Raw genomic sequence first — 6,374 nt, forward strand, 5'->3', positions numbered from 1 at the left:
AAATTAATGTGAGGAGAAGATTTGTATTAAAGGTATGTTATATTATATAGTGAATAATGATGGTTATAAATGTTTAAAAATAAAGATATAATATAAGCTGTTGAATATTTAGATGTCCTTGAAGATGGCTGGAATAGCCGAAACGTTGGACTAATATGAAATAAAGTGTTGAGACAGTATTGGATACAATTTGTGGTTTTATTTAATAAGTAAAAATATATTTTTATTTTATTATTAGGAAAATAATAATTTCAAACTATTTCACAAAGCATAATCATATAATAAACTTTTAAAGACAATGCTTTGTTATATTAAGTCAGCCTATTTAGGAATATGGCCAAGAAAAATACAGATATTGTGTATATCATAGATTTATATTTCAGATTAATAGCTTGATGTTAGTTAAACATGACTTTATTTCATTTGAAACGAAGTCAAATATTGCAGAATTTATTAAATTGATTTTCAATTTATTCATATAAATTAGATTAATTAGATCTTTAAGTTCCAGATAAGTTGGCGAAATACAAATCTAAAATATGATTTATTATTGCACATTTTTTTCGTATGTTTCATTCTATTTTATTACTTTTTTTTATGTAATATCAAATAACTACAGGGTTCAAGGTTAGTTTGAGATTTTATTTATTTTATTTTAAGTTGTAATTTAAAACAATTTTTTTGAAAGTTGTACCAAGTTCATCAGATAGTTTAAAAAGAGTTAAAATTCAATCCAGCTATGAAAACAAATAAACTCCTTCAAAGAAAACATTATGTACGGGCCAAATAATGATTGGTGGAGCACAGGGATGATGAACTTTGCACCTATAGTTCGGATTTTATAATAAAGGAAAAACTTATAAAAAGTTTTTCGGAAAAAAAGAACAAAAGAAAACAATATAGGTATATTTCTTTTTTTAAGGTCGATTTCTTATGAAGGTACATATGGAGTAGTTACGTCCACAAAGAGGAAGGTGTTGTTAATAGAAGCTCATCTTTCAGAAAATAACGCAACTAGAAACATGTCAATGGTAATTTTATAAGTGATTTGTCCATTTATTATCGAACTGATCGTATTGTTAAATTTCGTATTGTACCCAACTTACAGCTTTTCTATGAATTCTGATTTCAACATAGCAAGTTGTGTTGCTGATATATTTTAAGAATTCTAACCAAGCTCCTATAATGATGAGTTGGCTCTGTTCTAACTTAATCAAACCAAGTTATCGACAATTTTTTTTTTTCCGAGCCATTAATTCTACCCTGCTCCGGGCCTGTTTTTTAAGTCTAAGTAAGGTTGTAAGAAAAGGTTAAAAACTATGTATATATACATAATAGCCAAAACAATATTTATAGAGTCACTAATTTAGTTTCATCATAATGGCATTTTTTTAGGTGTCTAGTTTTTTTCGTGCAACACATTAGGCTAGTTAGCCCAAATCCACTACATTTGTTTATAAAATGGTTAAAAATTCTGTAAGTAACAAAATATTATGTATATAAACAATTTTACAAATAAAATAATATTAAAAATTAACACATAATATTGTTTTATTTTTCCATTCGGTAGCAGATAGCAAGTATATTTAAATTTTATAAAGATTATAAAATATGACCTAATAACTGGCAAACATATATAAACATTTTTTTTTTTAATTTATTTCTTAAAATTTACAACATTAAAGGTGACCATAACATTTTAATAAATCTATTTAATATCAATAAATAGATTTGATGAAAATATATCTAATAATATTACATACATAGATGGCGCTACATCCCATCACCGACACTGCCTCCTCCAAAAGCTTTTGCAAGTCAATAAGATCAGATGTCTCCAGTTTCGGACTCCCAGTAGAGCCCGTGCGTCCGATGTCACTGAATTCTCCCAGCTTACATTTGGCCTGCCAACCTTTCTTTGTTCTCTTTTTGTTGTACTAAGTTGATCTTAGACCCGAGTAGGACAAAGCTACTTACCTTTTCGAAATTATATGGTCCAGCCACAAAAGAACTGGCTTTTTTTTTCTTACTAATAAATACTTATTTCTTACAGAGTTATTTGTTGAATTCCTAATCTAATATACAAGAATTTATATGAATAACTCATTTTTCAGTCATACTCATATAATCATAAAATATTACAAAGAAAAAGTCTGAAAAGAGAGGTTCGAACCATAAATATTTATGAAGAAACAATATGACAATTTGTAACGTTAAATATCATTTTAATTGTTATAATGAACTCCAAACAATTGAAATTCTTCAGACCCAATTGTTTTAAAAATGAAATGAGATACAAAATATATTGGCTTGTGAAAGAGTGGATTCAAATAAAAAATAATACATATATGTATATATAGTTGACCGTAAAGATTTAAATATAACAAGATGGTCAGAGTTGTGGTCAAAAGTTTATTTCATACTGATACTATTTTATGTATTTCTCCCTTTTATTTATAAGTAATTTCTTATCACGTTATTTTTACATAATATTTATCCTAGCTTAAATTACTTTATTGTTGTAATATTGTCAGTTTTTTTTTGTGTGTGTGTGTCTTTTTAGCCCTGACGAAGCCCTGCAAAGTGGGAGGAAACGTCGGACATTAAAATAGTTTTAAACTATTTGTTCTTTTTTTGACCGCAACCCTGGCCATCTTCTTATATTTAATACAGTGTAATCTCGGAAACCCGAACTTCGGTACTCCGAACATTCCCGTAAATCGAACTGGCGTACAGATTGTTATATCCCATACATTGTTACTCTACCAATGGAGAAAAAGAAGGCAAAAGACAAGTTGATGAACCAAGACAATAATGTATGAAGAAGCAGTGTCTCATTTATGAGCGAGTCCTTCTCCTAGAACATCTGAGAGAAGAAGCAGTGAAGGTTTTTCTGCAAAATATATTCAAAAAAATTAAATTTAATTTAAAAAAATTTATATTATGGATTTTTTACTTCATTTTCCTAGTACTTTTTCAAACAATTAGTAACATCCCTTTTCAGCAATTAGTTCGGATTGCCAAGATTACACTGTATGGGTACTTTTAGAAAAACACGAATCTTAGTAAGAATCTGAATAAGAATATAGATACCCTGATAAGAAATTATTTATATATTTAGACCAATTGGTCTGAAGTTTTTCAAATTCATCTGGAGACAAAAAATATTGCTAAATCATAGCAATATTGAGTAAATTTAATACCCAATATTAGATAGAAATAGTTTAATTAAATAATATTTAAATTAAGAGATAATAAAATTAAAGGAAAATAAACTATCTGGATTTTTAAAAGAAGAAAGTTATAATGCTCCTATGATTGCTCATTTAACCATAAATTTAATAAAATGAAATCTATTGAATATTTATTCCGGTTTGTGTGACAAACAGTAAAAAATGTTATTGAAAAGATAGAATGGTGGCCAATATAAAGCTCAATATCTGCCTTAAAGGGCTGCGGTCTGGTCTATTCTTCTCATAATATCCTATTTATTGGACCAGTTGCTCTCGAATAACAACTTCAATGCAGGCTCGCTTTCAACTTCACAATATTCTTTTTCTATCTATTTTTTCATTTGAATAATCCTTTATATCTTATTGACACCAATATAATGAACCTATAGCCGTTAGGGGGATATTTAACATTTAGAGAGAGAGGAGATATATTTTTTTTTTATCAACGCGATTTAGTAAACCAGAAATGCGCTGAAAGAGAAAAAAAATAATAAAATAAAATATCAGTAAATTTATATATAAAGATAAAATTAAAAAAAAAAAAATCAGTGAATAGGTACCACCAGAATATCGTTCAATATTTACAGTAAACAACGAGTCTAGGGTGAGAATAAATCACTTGAGACTAACTCATACCATACCTTATGACAAAAGAAACACCTCACTAATGTCTTTGTTCTAATAACAATTAGTAGTATTTCGGCAATGCCCATATTTCACATCAAGTCTCATCAGTTTTGGAGCAATAGGCAATGTATTAACAACACAATGAGGAGGATAGTAAATAAATAATAAAGTAAATAAATAAATAACTGTAGTAAATAAATAACCTAAATATAGTAAATAAATAACCTGAAGGTTCGATGCCGATACCACCAAACGCTCTATGCATAGATCCTTCGAGTGATGCCCCTTCAAACCCAATTCCACTAAATCTGTTTTAACACAATCCTCCCATCTACGTTTCGGTCTACCCCTTACTTTTACACGTTGGTTCAGTGTTTATTACCATTTTAAGGATTCGCTTGTTACTAAGCCCTACAACCTTACATGCCCATCTTATACGCCGTAATGCTATAACTTGAATTATATTTACCGGGTGTAGGTTCCTTAATTCAGCGTTGTGTAATCTTCTAAATTCTCCCGTTAATTCATTCTTTTTCGGTCCGAATACTTTGCGTAATACTTTATTTTCGAAAACCCCAATACGCTGTTCATCCCTTAGTGTAAGAGGCCACGCCTCACATCCATAAAGAGCAGTGGGAAGGATAATGGTTTTGTAAATTCTACTTTGTGAATTTTCGATAGGAGGCGCGAGCAGCTTCGAAATTGAAAAATAACAAGCATTTTTCGCCTTCAACCTACCTTTTATTTCCTCATCAATTTCGTTTTTTCTAGTTACCATAGAACCTAAATACTTAAACTTATCTACCTGTTCAAACGTATTTCCTCCTGTATCTATATCACCGAAATTGCTCACGTTTCTACTGCTAACCATATATTTTGTTTTATCCGTATTTATTTCAAGACCTAGTTCCTTGCTGGAGTTTATTAGCGTGGTTGTATTTAGTTCTATAGTTTATTTGTCATCACGTAATAATAGCAAATCATCTGCATACCCAAGCACCGGTATTTTACCACCCAAAGTTAAACCCTTTTCGACATTCATCACACTTTTAATGACGTATTTCAGTGATAGATTAAATAAGATAGGTGATAAAGAATCACCTCCTCGCGCGGGCTCATTGCCGCGTAGGGGAGCGTCCCACGGGTGGCGAATGTGGGGATGGTTGCTGGAAATTCCTCGGTAGTTCCGCTCGTCTAGTCTAATGGACTCGCTGACCAACAATGAGAGCGGCCCTCCAAGCTTGCTGGAGGGTGTGACGTAGGATTGAACGCCCTACTCACATATTTTTTAGTTCACAAAATACCACAAAACAGTCATGGATCCTACTGATGTAAAACCGGCATTATCCGGTGGTAAACTAGTCCCCCGTTCGGGTCTCCGGGTGGGGACCGCTTCAGGGAATTCATGGCGCAAATTGAAAATTAGAGACTTAACTATAGGAATGTGGAACGTAAGAAGTTTAAATTCCGCTAGTGGGTTAAAATCAGTCTCATACGAGGTTAAGGGATACAATCTAGATATCGTGGCGCTGCAAGAAGTTCGCTGGCCAAGGGAGGGTTCGTTGAAGGAAGGGAAGTACTCTATTTGGTACAGGGGGAGCAGTAATTATTTGCTAGGTACAGGATTTCTTATTAGGAATAGTTTGCTTTCCGCATTGAGAGACGTCAATTTTTTTAGTGATAGGATATCGGTAGCAATACTTCAAGGACGTTGGTTTAAAATCGCTCTGATTAACATTCATTCTCTGACCGAAGACAGTGATGAAGAGATTAAAAGTGAATTCTATGATAAATTGGTGGGAGTTTACGATAAATTACCGCGAAGCTGTATGAAAATAATATTAGGAGGATAGTAAAACAATAAAATTAGTATTTCAATTTTTAAGTCACAAAATGTACAATCGACATGGCATCGATATGGCATCGACAACAAACAATAAATTTATAAATTTTTGCCAATAACGAGTGTAGTTTTATGCCATGAAACAAGAACGAACGAACAGACAAAAAAAATTTTAATTATAATCTCATAAAATCATGAAAAGTTACGTTTTTTTTTTTTCTTCACCTGTAGTATTTAACTATGTACTTACTGTACGCATAACTCCAAGGGTACGAGAAAAATTCGATGGAACTGAGCATAACTTTATATTTTCGTAAACTTATTTTTTCAACAAATGTATACATTATTCAGGCGAAAAGAAGGAGTAGGTTATCGATTTGCATTAAATTCACATTTCAGATGGAACCTAATTGTGATCATATGCTGGATGAAAATAAAACCATTTTAATCATCTCATTTATTCTTACAAACATTATTTATAATAACCTTTTAATTCCATATTAGACACAGTTTTGTAAGATAGGTTTTTTTCACGAATATAATTATATTAAAACAACAAACAAATAAAAATGAAAACAATTATACAAATAGCACTAAAAATAATTAGATAGGAATTATGCGCTACCTTACCCGCACCTTGAAATTCCATAATCAAGCCCCAACTTGCTTTT

At 31.1% G+C, this 6,374-nt stretch overlaps 1 long non-coding RNA gene across 1 annotated transcript in view; it reads right to left on the reverse strand.

Annotated features, from left to right (window-relative positions):
- LOC136796524 (uncharacterized) overlaps window positions 1-6,089 on the reverse strand; it is a 13,396-nt gene extending 7,307 nt beyond the window's left edge. Inside the window, exon 1 of the long non-coding RNA XR_010844252.1 lies at window positions 5,954-6,089. This is a non-coding gene — a long non-coding RNA (uncharacterized lncRNA). The remainder of the gene's footprint in view (window positions 1-5,953) is intronic.
- Window positions 6,090-6,374: the final 285 nt, after the last annotated feature.

The sequence above is a fragment of the Halyomorpha halys genome, unplaced genomic scaffold, assembly GCF_000696795.3.
Source record: "Halyomorpha halys isolate HHAL.00 unplaced genomic scaffold, Hhal_1.1 Scaffold324.1, whole genome shotgun sequence".
Classification (NCBI taxonomy): Eukaryota; Metazoa; Arthropoda; class Insecta; order Hemiptera; family Pentatomidae; genus Halyomorpha; species Halyomorpha halys.